The 13876-nt window shown below is 47.0% G+C and overlaps 1 long non-coding RNA gene across 1 annotated transcript in view; it reads left to right on the top strand.

Moving 5' to 3' along the window:
- The first annotated feature begins 289 nt into the window (after window positions 1–289).
- Window positions 290–13876, top strand: part of LOC132530719 (uncharacterized) — a 74467-nt gene continuing 60880 nt past the window's right edge. Inside the window, exon 1 of the long non-coding RNA XR_009543861.1 lies at window positions 290–378. This is a non-coding gene — a long non-coding RNA (uncharacterized LOC132530719). The remainder of the gene's footprint in view (window positions 379–13876) is intronic.

The raw sequence follows: 13876 nt of genomic DNA, 5'->3' as shown, positions 1-13876 counted from the left end.
CCGGGGGCTGTAATTTGACTGCTCTCTTTGGCAACGCTCCAGAGACAAGTCCAAGTGCTTAATCTCTTTCTCCTTCTCTCTCCCCCTCCACCTCCCCACCGTTCTCGCCCGGGCAGAGGGGAGGAGGCACCGCAGATCCGCTGCTCGCGGCGGCGGGGCCCGCATCCCTGCGCCGGGAGGGGCGGGTCGGGGCGCGGCCGCCGAGCGGGGAGCGCGGCCGAGCGGCGGGGCCGAGCCCGAGGAAGAGGAAGTCCGAGCCGGAGCGGCGGTGTAGGGCGCTCGGCGGGCGCCGGAGCCGGCGCAGCGCAGCGCAGCGCAGCCGCACCTTCCCGGGCCGACGTGCGAGGGCGGCCCGCGCCGGGAGCCGCCTCTACCCGGGTAAGCGCCCGCTTCGCTGGACACCGGGTCCTTTTCCAGGGACGGGACCGCTCGGCCGGGAGCCCCGGGGAAGGGGAAGGGGCCCGGGGCACCCTCGGCCCGGCGCCCCAGATCCGCAGGTGGAGGCGAGCGGAGCGCGGTACCGGGTTCCTGTCCCCCGCGCCCCCATCCTCGCGGGTGGGGGCCGGCGGGGTCGGGGGAGCGCCCCGCCGCCGGGACCTGGGCCCGCCCCTGCCCGCCGCCGTCCTGAGGGGGCGACCCGCCGCCGCCGCCGCCGCCGCCGCCGCCCGGCTCCGGGCTCCGCGTCCCCGAGCCCCGGTCCCTGAGTCCCTGGCTCTCCCGTCCCTCCACCGGCTGCTGCGGCGGAAAAGGGGCTCCTTAGTGCGCGCAGGAGCGTTACCAACCCAACCCTCACAGCCCAAACGGCACAGTCGGAAAACGGGACCCGAGCGCCCGCCGCTCTCGGTCAGCTCCCCACCACCGGGCCCGGGCGCCTGGGCCCCCAGGAGCGGCGAACCGCGGTGGGAGTCGGAGGCCGGGGCTCTGTGGCGCGTTTGGCTGGCAGGATCCCTGCCTTTGCACATCTAGCCTTGGTGTCCCAGCTCTGCAAATACGTCCCCTCGGGGGGGGGGGGCGGGGGGGCGGTGTCGAAAGCCCGTGTCCCGTCCATCACGGGGTCGATGTAACACCTGGTCCACGGGGACTCTGCCGACCTTCCTGGCCTCGGAGGACAGCCAGGGTCTGCGGTGATGCCCGCAGCACCTCCCCTCCCCCCAGCCCCCACCCGCGCTTTGTGTCCTCTGGTGAGACTTTGGTTCTTAAATCAGAAGCCTAGGAAGGTTCTAATCGGGAAAAGTCGTTAAGCTGTGGCATTTCATTCTGTTCCTGGGAAACAATGAGGTGGATGACTTTTTAAACGCTCTGGTGGAGTCTTGTTTGTAGAGCCGGTATTTCATTAAGTTCTGGTCCTTAACCCTCCCTTTGTACCACCCTCAGGTGGCCAAGGCTACTGCACATAGTTTTGAAATTGTAGAGGGTGAGTCCGGGGGAAGGCTGTTTGCAGCAGGCATCGCGGAAGACAAGGTCGATCGCAGAGGGAGAGTTGGTTTGGGGGTTTTCCGACGACTGGGTACAGAACTTCCTTGTGTTTTCGTATTTAAACCAGGAGACCAGCATGTTGACTCTGGGTCAGATTCGTCTTCGAACAGAATTCCAGGCCTAGAGAGATCATGGAATGCTATAAACAGAGTTATCAAGTGTTAAAATCAGCGTCTCCGGGCCGCTCAGTTTCTGTATACTTTTAAAGAATTTATGGACTTTGGATTTTGATTAAACGCTATTAAAACATTTCCAGGCTTATCGTGTCTAGGAATAAGAAACTCCATTCTAATTTCATCTTTGCCAAGTCAGACCTGAGCAAGCGGTCCACCTCTGGTGGCCTTGGCTTCTCCCTTGTGCAGTGATTTAGAGGAACCAGGGAGTTTCTAAAGCTTCAGGCTCGCTCCTCACCGCACCACTCCCACCCCATAGTACTTGTCTGGTCCACTGTATTTAAGATTTAGATACAAAAGTGATGGTTTGATATTATGGTCCTTTACCATCTTTGAGTCTGACTTCCCAATTCCTCACTTTGCTTTTGGTCCTGTTTGAAACCTGGTGTCTAAGCCACCAACGCCCCCGAAGAAACGTTTTCCCCAAAGTTCTCCTTCCTCATTGGCGTCATCCTCATAAGGTCATCAACAGCTGCCACTGCATGACCTTCCTTTTCCCTGGTATAGCTGTCCCTGAAGCTTTCCACTGAAGGGCAAGGTGCAGTGAGAGACGGTTACCTGGCAGTCAGACCCATGCCTGAATCCTGCTTCCCTTGATGGGTTTTTTTCCTGCTCATCTGCATCCTCACCATGGGCACCAGCTTCCTTCTGTGACTTTAACATGGACGATGTTACCAAATACAAGCTTAAATATTTCCCTGGGAGACTCAATCTGTGCTTCAAAAAGATTAAATGATCATTTTTTAACAAATGGATAGGAAGTGGCCAAGTAAGTTTTCAGAAGAAAGAATAACCAGTGCTGTCTTGTTCTCCTCCTTTTTGAGGCTATGATTTTTCAAGTGATTTAATGGTTTGTAGTCTGACACATAAACACAGGAAATGCTTGAGTAACACTAAATCTTTTGAGCCCTTAGTAAACTATAAAGCAATTCCTGAATCTATGCTCTGATGTTTAAAGGCTGCAATCCACTTTGTACGGATTTCTCTTCCCTCCCCCTTTGCGAGTAGTTGGTCTTTCGAACAGCTGCCATCTGTGAATCCTCATGCAGGTGAGATTATATCCATGGAACAGTAAAACTAGATGCATCTTGGATGAGCCAGTCAAGCCCGTACATCTTAAAGATGTGTGAAAGCTCTAGTGGTTAAGAACAAGTGCTCTGGAACTAGCTGACCTGTGTATGAAGTTTGCCTCTGCAGCGCAACAGCAGTGCGACCTTGACCCCTCTAAGGAAGTTATTTAGACATGGATTATTTTATAATGGAGAAAATGTAGCAGTCATAGTTGATCATTCTCTCCGGATTATCTCACCTTTGCTTATTCCTTCCTCTGTAAATTTGGGAAGTAGTGACCCTTCCCTCTTGAACGGTGCTGAGCATTGATGATTATTAACAAATTAATCTGTAGTAAGTGGTGGGTGCACTGTGTGCTTCCAAGATGATTACTGTTGAGAAACCAAGTCCCAGGAGTGAGTGATTTTGTTGGCAGTTACGCAGCTCTCGACTGGCAAAGCTGTGATTTAACCCAGGATCACTTCTCTTACTCCTGAACTTCACTACCTAGAAATGGTGGTGGCATGGGGACATATTTTAACTTAAATGTAATGGTTCACTATTTAAGAAAAAAATCCCTTGCCTCTTTTGACTTAAAAAAGAACATAGTTTCCAAAGCAAAATGTTCATGTATTCAAGCAGGGATGGGAATAGAAACATCTTCTAGACAAAGACCCTAAGCAGCCTAGTGCTTGTGTTTGGCAGGCATCTCAAATATTAACGTTTCATGACAGCCTGCATCAATCTTGCTTTATAAAATGAAGAGCTGACCCCAAGCCAGTTGGGCATTCAGAGCCATGGGCGTCTGTGCCGAGGAGAACTTACTAACTGCAGGGCCCGCTTTCAAGTAATTAAGAGATGGCTGCATGCTCTGCTGCTTATTGCTCACGCTGATGAAAAGCAACAGATGCTTTAGCAGAGATGATAGAAATATAGGCTGGACATGCTAGTGAGGGGGCCTGGGTTTGCTGTTAAAGTAACTAGGCCGCAGGTCATCCGGATGTTGCAGAACAACTTCAGGGATGCTTGGGTGACCCCCATCCCAGTGACTAGAAGTTGCCTGTAGTTCTAGCGTAGTTTTCATGTTCGAGTCATGTTTAAGTATATTTCCAATCTATATACACAAAGTTACCCAGAAATGTTTCTCTGCTGAGCTACAAGCCATGTAAAAATCTCTAAACCTAAACATCTCCTTTTGGTAAATATTGAATTACTGTTTGATGGAAAGCAAAAGGAGGCTGCATTCATGGATCCGAACAATCCCTAACCCTCCTCTTCTTTCCCCCTTCCCATCCTGGAGGAGGAATCCTGGAGGAAGGGCAGCTTCAAGAGTGTTCATGTTAGGCTATGTTTTTAAAAGATTCCAGCTACGCCCCCCCTTGATGTACTAAACTGATGTCTTTAATTAAGAAAGCTATTCGGGTAAGCTTTAATGACCAGGGTGCTGTTGAGCCTACGGAAGCCACTTATCAGCAGCATTAAGAAGATCAAACCATTGCAGCATTTGGCCAAAAGCGAGTAAGCCTTCAAGTGTGAGAAGGACATCTTTTAAAAAGATGAAAGACAAAGTTGAAACGTGTGTGAGTGTAATAATCGCTGAAACTTTAGAATTTTCATAAAAGGAATCAATAAATCTAATGTTTGAAGTGGCAAATAGATCTTACCATTGTCCACTCCGTGTCCAGTGACATTAAGCACTGACTTAAATGCCCTGACTCTGAACAGAAATGGAGGAGGACGACGAGAAGTTCTAGATCAGGGGGTGGTGAACCTTTTCCTGTAAAGAGCCAGATGGAAGTATTTTAGGCTTTGTGGGCCATGTACATACCTGTCGTATATTCTTTGATTTGTAGGAGGGGGAATTGGTTGTTTACATAAACCCTTTAAAAATGTAAAAACCGAGGCTTCCCTGGTGGCGCAGTGGTTGAGAGTCCGCCTGCCGATGCAGGGGACGCGGGTTCGTGCCCCGGTCCGGGAAGATCCCACATGCCGCGGAGCGGCTGGGCCCGTGAGCCATGGCCGCTGAGCCTGCGCGTCCGGAGCCTGTGCTCCGCAACGGGAGAGGCCACAGCAGTGAGAGGCCCGCGTACCGTAAAAAAAAAAAAAAAAAAAAAAAGTAAAAACCGATCTTTGCTTGAAAGCCATACAAAACAGTCTTTTCACTGGAAATCTAAATAAATGTTAGTAAACCAAAAAAAGAAAAAAATATGGCAGCCGTAGTTTGCCAACTGTGTCCTAAATGAAATATTCTGTCTGTGATATCCTTTAGTATTTTTGTGGAGCCCCCAGATGATAAATTTCATAGGCTCTATCTAAGCTGACTCGCTATAGACTGACTTATAATCAAATCTCCTGTGTTACTGTTTTTTCCAGTCACTCTTCTTTATTTTCTCTTTACACTGGGCTTAGAGGTCTCTGTTAGACATAGCGATCAGTTGACATAGGACTGACAACACCAAATTTCAACACTCATCCTTGAGTGAGATGCAGGACAGGGAGAGAAGCTCAGCTGGGATGGAATAAAGTCCACATTGAAACGGGTCATTGACGAAGATCATTGATCATATGAAATGAAGTTCAAACCCCCCAGGATGGTACCCAAGACCTTCATGCTCGCTTTTCTCCTAGCACCTTCCCAGGTGTACTCTATGTCTCTCTCACTCAGGATAACTCACAGAGCCCTATATGGGCTGTGCTCTCTCTCACCAATGCTGGGATCCGTCCACACAAAGTTTAAATATACATCTCTTTCGTGGAGCCTCTCCTGATCTTATTGGGAAGAAATATGGGCCCCTGCAGCTCCATATTAACGCAGGACCTTACACGTGAAGCATATAGAAGGACAGAGAAGTGTGGTGATCCCCAGTGGACAAATATTACCTTTCAAGTTTGGGGGAACAGTCTTATTCTTCTCTGTAGCTTCAGAGATCCTACCTCACCTCTTTGGGCCACTCGCAGAATCAGCCCCATTTCCAGGCTTTGCATGTGATACGCAGTATAGCATGGCACTGATGTGTCTGGATTTGAAGTCAGGCTGAGCTGACATCTAGTCTGGGCTTCTCCACTTTACCTGCTGCCCCATCTTTAAAGTCAGTAATGAGAATGACCTCTCAATTGCTAGGAATAAATGAGATTATTTTTCTCTGACGAGCATTTAGTTCAGGGTCTGACGTGTAGTGATTGCTCAATAAATGGCAACTTTTGTTCATTCCAGGGTCATCTATTGAGAACCTACTATCCCTGGAATGGTGCCTGACGCCGCTCTAGGAATAGCAGTGAATACAAGAGCCACGGTCTCCATAGTGATACGATCAGTAAGCGGAGAGAATCAGGGTAGGGGATGGGCCACCATAGACTGGTGCTCCAGGAAGCCTGTCAGAGAAGGCAAGGTTTGAACTGCAACTTTAATGAGATTGATGAGTCCCTGTTTCATCAAATCTAAGATGCTTTTGAAACACACCCTTTTTTAATGTACCATTAAGAGAGAAGAAATGCTGTCAATAAAATTGACACAGTCTCCTGTAAGATGCATCCCTAGGCTGTGAAAAATGTGCATCTTAGCAGCAATGAAATGCATTAATATTGGTGCTCAATAAATATCCATTGAATAAGTTAGTGTTACGCCATGGTTGCGTCCGAGGTTCAGCTCCGATGGTTTACGTTGTAACTGAGTTGGTCTCCTCTGTTTCTTAGGTCTGAAAGATTGACTTGGAACTAGCAAAGGGTACAATATAGTAAAGTAAAGTATTGTGAGACATTTGTGATCCAACGTGCTTTAAAAATAGTTTAAAACATTGGCTTTGGTCATCTCAATGGGCAAAGTGTCTTGGTGACTCCTGTTGAAGTGAAATTGGCCTGGACGTAACTTGGGTGGGAGTGAAGTTGAGCAGCTCTTGCAGCCGGTAATTCCTTCTGGCAGCTGTCCGTGGAGATGTGTGAATCTTTAATGCACAGAAAGGCCTTCCTCAGGGCAATGAAGGCATTAGCTGGAGCCGACTTCCTTCTGTTTCCCAGATTTAACGTGACATAAATACTCCTCTTCTCCTCTGTATCCCAAGGGTCTGATCATTCCTCTAACCAGGCAGGTCCTCTGTGATAATGAAATGAAGGCGGCTCCCTTTAGAGCCACCCCTCTTCCCTCCTCTGGCAAGTCTCTGGGTTTTCACAGTCCAAGCAGTGTTCTCCTCTCTCTCCCCACCCTCCTCCTTGCTTAGAGAGTAAAACACTGCTTAAGTCTTCGCTTTCTGACCACCCTCTAAACTCTCTCCCTCGTCAAGATCTTTTTCTGAACCCAGTTGGGAACCCGCTCCAACTCTCCCCTTCTGTCCAAGATCTCAGCTTCTGGATGGATGACTCAACGGGGGCTTTGACAATACTTAGCTCTTTCTAGCTGTCATAAAGTGCGCTTTCATGCTGTTTTGATTTTAATTTCAACATGTCACTCAAGTCCCGCACACACGTCGGCACGCCTGCCCTCCACACATGGTGAGCGTGCCTTTCCTTCTGCCCGCCCGGAGTCTGTTCTTGTGGGACCCTTTCAGCAACTCCCACCCTCTCCCAGCAAACTTCCCTGCCTGCACCCTGTCTGGCTGGGAAGGGTCTGTCAGCACTAGGCCACGGAGGAAGCGAATGCAGACCTTGCTCCCTTCCAGGCACAACCTTCCTCCACCTTCTCCTGTGACGGAAGCCCTCACGCTATAGGGGGTCTTTCGAACCCTTGCCAACTCTAGCTGAAATATGAGTCTTTGGAAACAAGTAGATGCAACGGAAAGGCCATTTGCAGTCCAGGGATGCATATTAACCACGGTCCAGCCTCAAGATGATTTAAGGCTGTCTCCGACCTGTGGCTGGAATGCTTGTCGGGGTGGAAGGGTTGTGTGAAGATGCCAGGCCACAAGGAATGAGTGGGGACCGTCGCAGAGTTCAGCTTCCCATGGTCGTATGATTACAGGCAGTCCTCAAACACTAACATCTGTGCTTCTCTGATGTGCTGGGAGAGAGGAAAAAACTGTAATCTGGGGCATAAATATACGATCCTGTGTTTATTCCCTTTAACCATGCAAACCTGTTATTAGTTTAAGCATCTATGTTGTACTTAAATATTACAGCTGCTTCAAAGGAGGATACGGTAGCTGGTCTGAGACAGCTTACCATTTAAGTACTCGGTTGTCTCACACTTTTAAAATTTGAATCAACTAAACATATGAATTATGAAGCATAAGAGTCAAAATCAGGGATATTGGATCACTGAGTGGGGTATGCAGAGCAGAAGCCTATTCGAGGAGATGTAGCCTTTAAAAGTGATTTTTATAAAGAGAAAACGCTTTGGGAGTTTGGGAGTGCCATGTACACACTACTATATTTAAAATATATAACCAACTAGGACCTACTGTATAGCACAGGGAACTCTACTCAATATTCTGTGATAACCTAAATGGGAAAAGAATTTGTACAAGAATAGATACATGTATATGGATAACAGAATCATTTTGCTGTATACCTGAAACGAACACAACATTGTAAATCAAACTATACTCCAATATAAAATAAAAATTAAAAACAAAACAAAAAAGAAAACCCTTCCTTTACCTCGTGCCCTTCACACCTTAGATCAGAGTTTTTAGAGAATTTCTTGCTAAGGACTAATGAGGGTGAGGCTAGAAGGGTGATGAGATGGGCAAGGAACAGGCAGAGAATGGGCGCCCAGATGGGCTGAGGAGCGTTGGCTGTGTCTAGGAAAAGTGCTTTGGGAAATATTTGTAAGCTTATGGAATATAGTTATGGAGCAAAATCTTGGTGGTCTTGGCTTTTTTCCACTTTTCTTCAGTGTCTATGTGAGATAAATGCTTATTTTCCCCTCTCTCCTTTAACAGTCGTTTAGATGAAACTCTAAGGAATTGCCATTTAGTCACAATACTTAATGATATTTGATCTTGACACTAAAATGGCAAGGAAAGCAATGTGAAAATAATGTTTCTGAGGCATGTGGCCCCCTGTGGCCCATAGGTGTACCAATCACAAGGAAGCATTACCTCGAGCAAGTTGGAATCCAGAGGATTTCCCAGAAGCATCATTATCAAGAAGCACGCTTTCTTTCTTCTTTCTTTCCCTGTAGAACTTATCCTGATAGAAAGCAAATGCTATGAAGTTCTAAAAATCGAGTTGTGATGAGCACTGTCGTAGCCACGCCTTTCAGAATCCAGAATCCCCCTGAAGAGCAAAGAGAGGTTTGTTTCACTTTGTGATCTGCCACACCAAGATGCAGTACTATCTAATCTAATCCTATAGTTCAGGAAATTTCCAAACAGGAAGTTAACAGGTGTTTGTTTTTACCTTCTTATATAAGTGAAGAAGAAAGCACCTTTCTGTATTAGCTAAAGGCATAAGAGCTAGCAATAACTATTCTAAAAAACCCCTTGGCTTCGGGTTACTAATATGAGCAGAAAACATACTTTGCAAATGTTCGGAAACGACATACCATGCTCTTAAAAGAGAAAATTCTTACTTGATACTTCAGTATGCATGAGATATAGCAATCAAATCTAATACTTTCTTGCTTTCTTTCCTTACTTATTGTAATGCTAGTTCAAGCACTGTTTCTGTGACATTAATTATGGGAAAAATGGTGTGCATGGGAGAGATAAGTTTGTTTTTCTAAGGTCTGAATAATCAGAGTTGAAATGTGGGAATAGTCTGGAATTAGGCAGCCTATATATGTCATTTGGACATTATTTGAAAACGCCTGCTAACCTGGGGGTAAGACTATATAATAAAGATATTGTGAGGCTTAAATGCATAATGTCTATATAGCACCCAGTACATAATAAGCCCTTGATAAATAGTGGCTCTCTTACTATGTTTACTGGGTGTCACACTTAAGTTTTACTCCCTGCTACTAGACGTCTGGAACAATAAACCAACATGAAAATAGCTGAGAAAAAACATCTCAGTGGTGGAAGAACAGCCTTTCTCCTGAGGCAAAAGTAAGAGAGAGCGAAGAGGAACACTATCGCGTTGGTTTTTACTGTAGTAGAGACAGACTATACGTTACACTTGGGAATTCAGATTATAATTCGTGTATTCAACAAAGATAATTTCCTGAATTCTGCGGATACAGTGATGAACAAAACAGACCAAATCTGGAGTGAAGGGGGAAAATCCGTGCGATGAGTGCTTTAAAGAAAAGAAAAGAGGGAAATGGGTTGGGGCCGGGAGTGGCCTGTTATTTGCCTGGGTGGTCAGAAAGGCCTGTCTGAGCTGGTTATATCGAGCCAAGATCTGTATAATAAGAAGTGACCTTAAGAAGATGCGAGGGAAGAACATTCTTGGCAGAGAGAAGAAAAATACGTATGGAGGCCCTAAGAGAGACAAAAGCTCCATGAGTTCCAGGGAAAGAAAAGCAGGCTGTGAGTGAACAAGGGAGGCAGAAGAAAGCGTGAGGTGAAGGTGGAGAGGGAGGTGGGGCCTGAATCTCATAGGTCTTTATAATATTGAAGATCTTTACCGTGGCTTAAAAGAGAAATAGCGTATGATACCTGGATGGTATCGCTTACACGAGGAATCTAAAAGCAGTGGTACAAATGAACTTATTTACAAAGCAGGAACAGACTCACAAGACTTAGAGAATGAATTTATGGTTACCAGGGTGGGGCGGGGGAAGGGATAGTTAGGGAGTTTGGGATTGACAAGTACACCCTGCTGTATTTAAAACGGATAACCAGCAAGGACCTACTGCATAGCACAGGGAACTCTGCTCAGTATTCTGCAGCAACTTAATTGGGAAAAGAATTTGAAAAAGAATAGATACAGGTACCTGTGTAACTGAATCACTTTGCTGTACACCTGAAACTAACACAACATTGTTCATCAACTCTACTCCAATATAAAATATAAAGTTTTTTTTTTAAAAAAAAAAAAAAAGAGGCGCCGTGCAAAGCCACTGGAGGGTTTGAGGCAGGGGAGCGACAGAATCTGATCAATTATCTTTCAGTTGGGAGCAGCGGTACAGAGAGGATGCTGGCAACGGCAGCAGGTTGACTCGGAACTGGAATGTCAGCCACTTAGTTACTCTGCCTACTAGAAAATAATCAAATGCAATAGCTCTCAAAATACTCTGATTTAAATTTTCTGGCTCAAAGAGTGAGGGCCTATTGTGTTTCAAAATAAATCTACAGAAACACCGCGCAGCAGCCTGCCCGAGCCTCCCACCGCTATTCATATGCCTTCTGAGATTTATCTATTGGCTTTTGCACAATTGATTTAAAGTCACCCACCCAGAACTGGGCTCACAATCTCCATTTCCAGACCCACCTCTAATTTCCTGGGGTTGTTTCTTTTCCCTCCTTTTCCAGTGCTTAGTTAATAGCATACCACAATTCATTGGTCAGGAGAAGCCATTTATTTTTTTCCTTTTCTGCCTTGTCCAATCAGTGAGCAATGACTCCCTTAACAGGTCTCCGTCCATATTCACTTATTCATGTCCCCCTCCCATCCGTTCAGATGCTCCTCGCTTGCCTAGCCCACTAGCATAGTTGGTGAGCCAGCGTGGATTGATGTATCTAGAATACGAATCTGACCAGTGAACGTGTTGTCATAGAGGCCTCTTCTAATGGCTTCACCCAACAGAAGGGCTGACAGTAGAACTTCAGGTGGAGACACAAGTCCCAGGTAGAGAGCCTTGGGTGTTCCTCTGGTCATGTTTTCCCTCTAATATCTCAGGTCGAAACCATAGGCAAACTGGGCTCTTCCTCCCAAATATCCAGAATCCCGTGACTTCTCAGTCTTCACTGCTGCCACTGGGTCCGGTCCAGCTGCTCTCTCTGCCTGGATGGTGCAGTAGGTTCCTAACTGGTCTCCTGGCTCAGCCCCATGCCCCCTCAGCCAAAGCGATCCTCATTCAGACTCCTCTCACGGTTTCCCATTTCGCTCAGAGTCAGAAGCCAATCCACGGAACGGCCTCCGAGCCCCCGCAGTGGGACCCCTGCCCCGCGCTCTCGCTCTGATCTGCCGCCTGCCCCTCCCCACGTGCCCACCCTCCCCCGGCTCGCCGGCCCCTCTGCTGGTCCCAAATACGCCAGACGAGCTCCGGCCTCAGAGTGTTTTCATGACCTCTGCCTGGAACATTCTTCCCTGGATATCAAAGCTTTACCGTCTCACTTCTTTCAGTCCCCTGCGCAAGCGTCCCCTTATCAAAGAAGCCTTCCTGATGGTGCTGTAGAAAACGGCAGCCTCCGTACCTTGGAGGCCGCTGTAGCCTTCTTACCCTACTTCATTTGTATGCACAGCATTTATTTAAGAACACTTAACAAAGGATATAGTTGTTTCTTGTCTGTTCTTCCATGAGGAGAGAGGCCCTGTGCTGTTCACACTGTATTTCCAATGATTTAGAACAGTGCTCAGCACAGAGAGAAGCTTCACTTTTCGAATAAATCAACATCACCTCGGCAATTGCCACCTCTTGCCTCGAAGTCAGGTAAATTCTGCTTGCAGTCTGATGCTGCTGCACCATGTTCTAGAACGAGATCAGCGCCTAAGGTGCTGTGTGCGGTGATGGGTGGGTGTGTTGGAGTAGAAGTGGTGGAGAACCTGCCTTATGACTCCACCTTCCTCCACCCTCCATCCTCCCTCCATCCCTGCCCTCACCCTCCTGGGCTTCAGAGGAAGCTTCCTTTGGAGGTCCGCCTGGGCCCCTTGCCTGCAGTGTCTGCTCTCTAGCACCACGCAGCCCCAAAAGCCTTACTCTTGGCTGTTCTCCCCTATCTGCCTTATTCCTCTGCAGTACCCACGGCACCACTCAGAAAATATCAAGACAACGCTTGATAATCAGGTCTAATCTTTTACCCTTCCTTTGTCCAGATGCTACTTATCCATCGCAGTAGGTGGTGTGGTGTGACAGTTAAACATTCAGACTCTGGCGCTGGGCTACCTGGATTCAGACTGGGTTGCATCGCTTAGAGTTTTCATGACCTTGAACAGACTTTTAACCCCCCCTAAGCTAAGGGGCAGCGACTTACAGATGAGGGAAGCAGCACCAGCTTCTGGGATTATGATGAAGATCAAAGCCCATCATTCTTTAATAGGCTTGCAAAACCTAGTTCCAACATAGAGAAAAAGTCAGGCAAATGTTCACCATCGTTTTCATTAGCATTTCTTTTAAATGGGCCTCTTTAAGAAAACTCAAATTGTCCTTCTTTCTCAGAAAACCGCCTGTCTTTTAATTACCATTTTATTCAACTTCCTGTGTATTAAGGCCTTATCTCTTTTTTTTTTTAAGAAGATGTTGGGGGTAGGAGTTTATTAAATTATTTTGCTGTGTTGAGTCTTCGTTTCTGTGCGAGGGCTTTCTCTAGTTGTGGCAAGTGGGGGCCACTATTCACCGCAGTGCGCGGGCCTCTCACTGTCGTGGCCTCTCTTGTTGAGGAGCACAGGCTCCGGACGCGCAGGCTCAGTAGTTGTGGCTCACGGACCTAGCTGCTCTGCGGCATGTGGGATCCTCCCAGACCAGGGCTCGAACCCGTGTCCCCTGCATTAGCAGGCAGATTCTCAACCACTGCGCCACCAAGGAAGCCCCTTAAGGCCTTATCTTGATGCAGTTATCAACTCATCCAGGTCTTATTAACTTACGTGTATAAAATAAATAAATACTGCTTGCGTGTAGAAAGACTATATTTATCCACCCTCCTCTCAGCATTTCCCACTCCCTTCCCTGCTTTATTTTCCTGATTAGCACACATACCTGCCTGATAGATACACCAGGAATTACTGTTTATCTTTAAAGCTCCATGGAAGGAGGAATGCATCTTCGAATTAAGGAACTTTCCAACGAAATGCAAGTAGAGAAAATAGCATAATGAACCCCCATGTACCCATCTTCCAGATTCAAGAATTATAAACATTTTGCCAATCTTGTTTCATCTGTTTCCCCATGAACCCCCTTCCCCAACTTTGAAGTAGTAAAAGCAAATCCCAGATATCATGTTACTGTACCCATAAATATTTCAATATGCATTTCCAACAGATAAGAACACACTTTTCCGTATCACCACCACACAATTAATACACCTAATAAAAATAACAGTAGTTCCCTAATGTCAGCTTTTTCTCTGTCCATAGTCAAATTTCCATCAGAGCTGGAGTTTTTTGGCCTGTTTTGTTCACTGCCACATCCCAAGTACATA

The sequence above is a fragment of the Lagenorhynchus albirostris genome, chromosome 12 (genome assembly GCF_949774975.1).
Source record: "Lagenorhynchus albirostris chromosome 12, mLagAlb1.1, whole genome shotgun sequence".
In the NCBI taxonomy this organism is placed as follows: Eukaryota; Metazoa; Chordata; class Mammalia; order Artiodactyla; family Delphinidae; genus Lagenorhynchus; species Lagenorhynchus albirostris.
The sequence above is the reverse complement of the archived record's forward strand: the minus strand, read 5'-3'. Positions and strand labels throughout refer to the sequence as shown.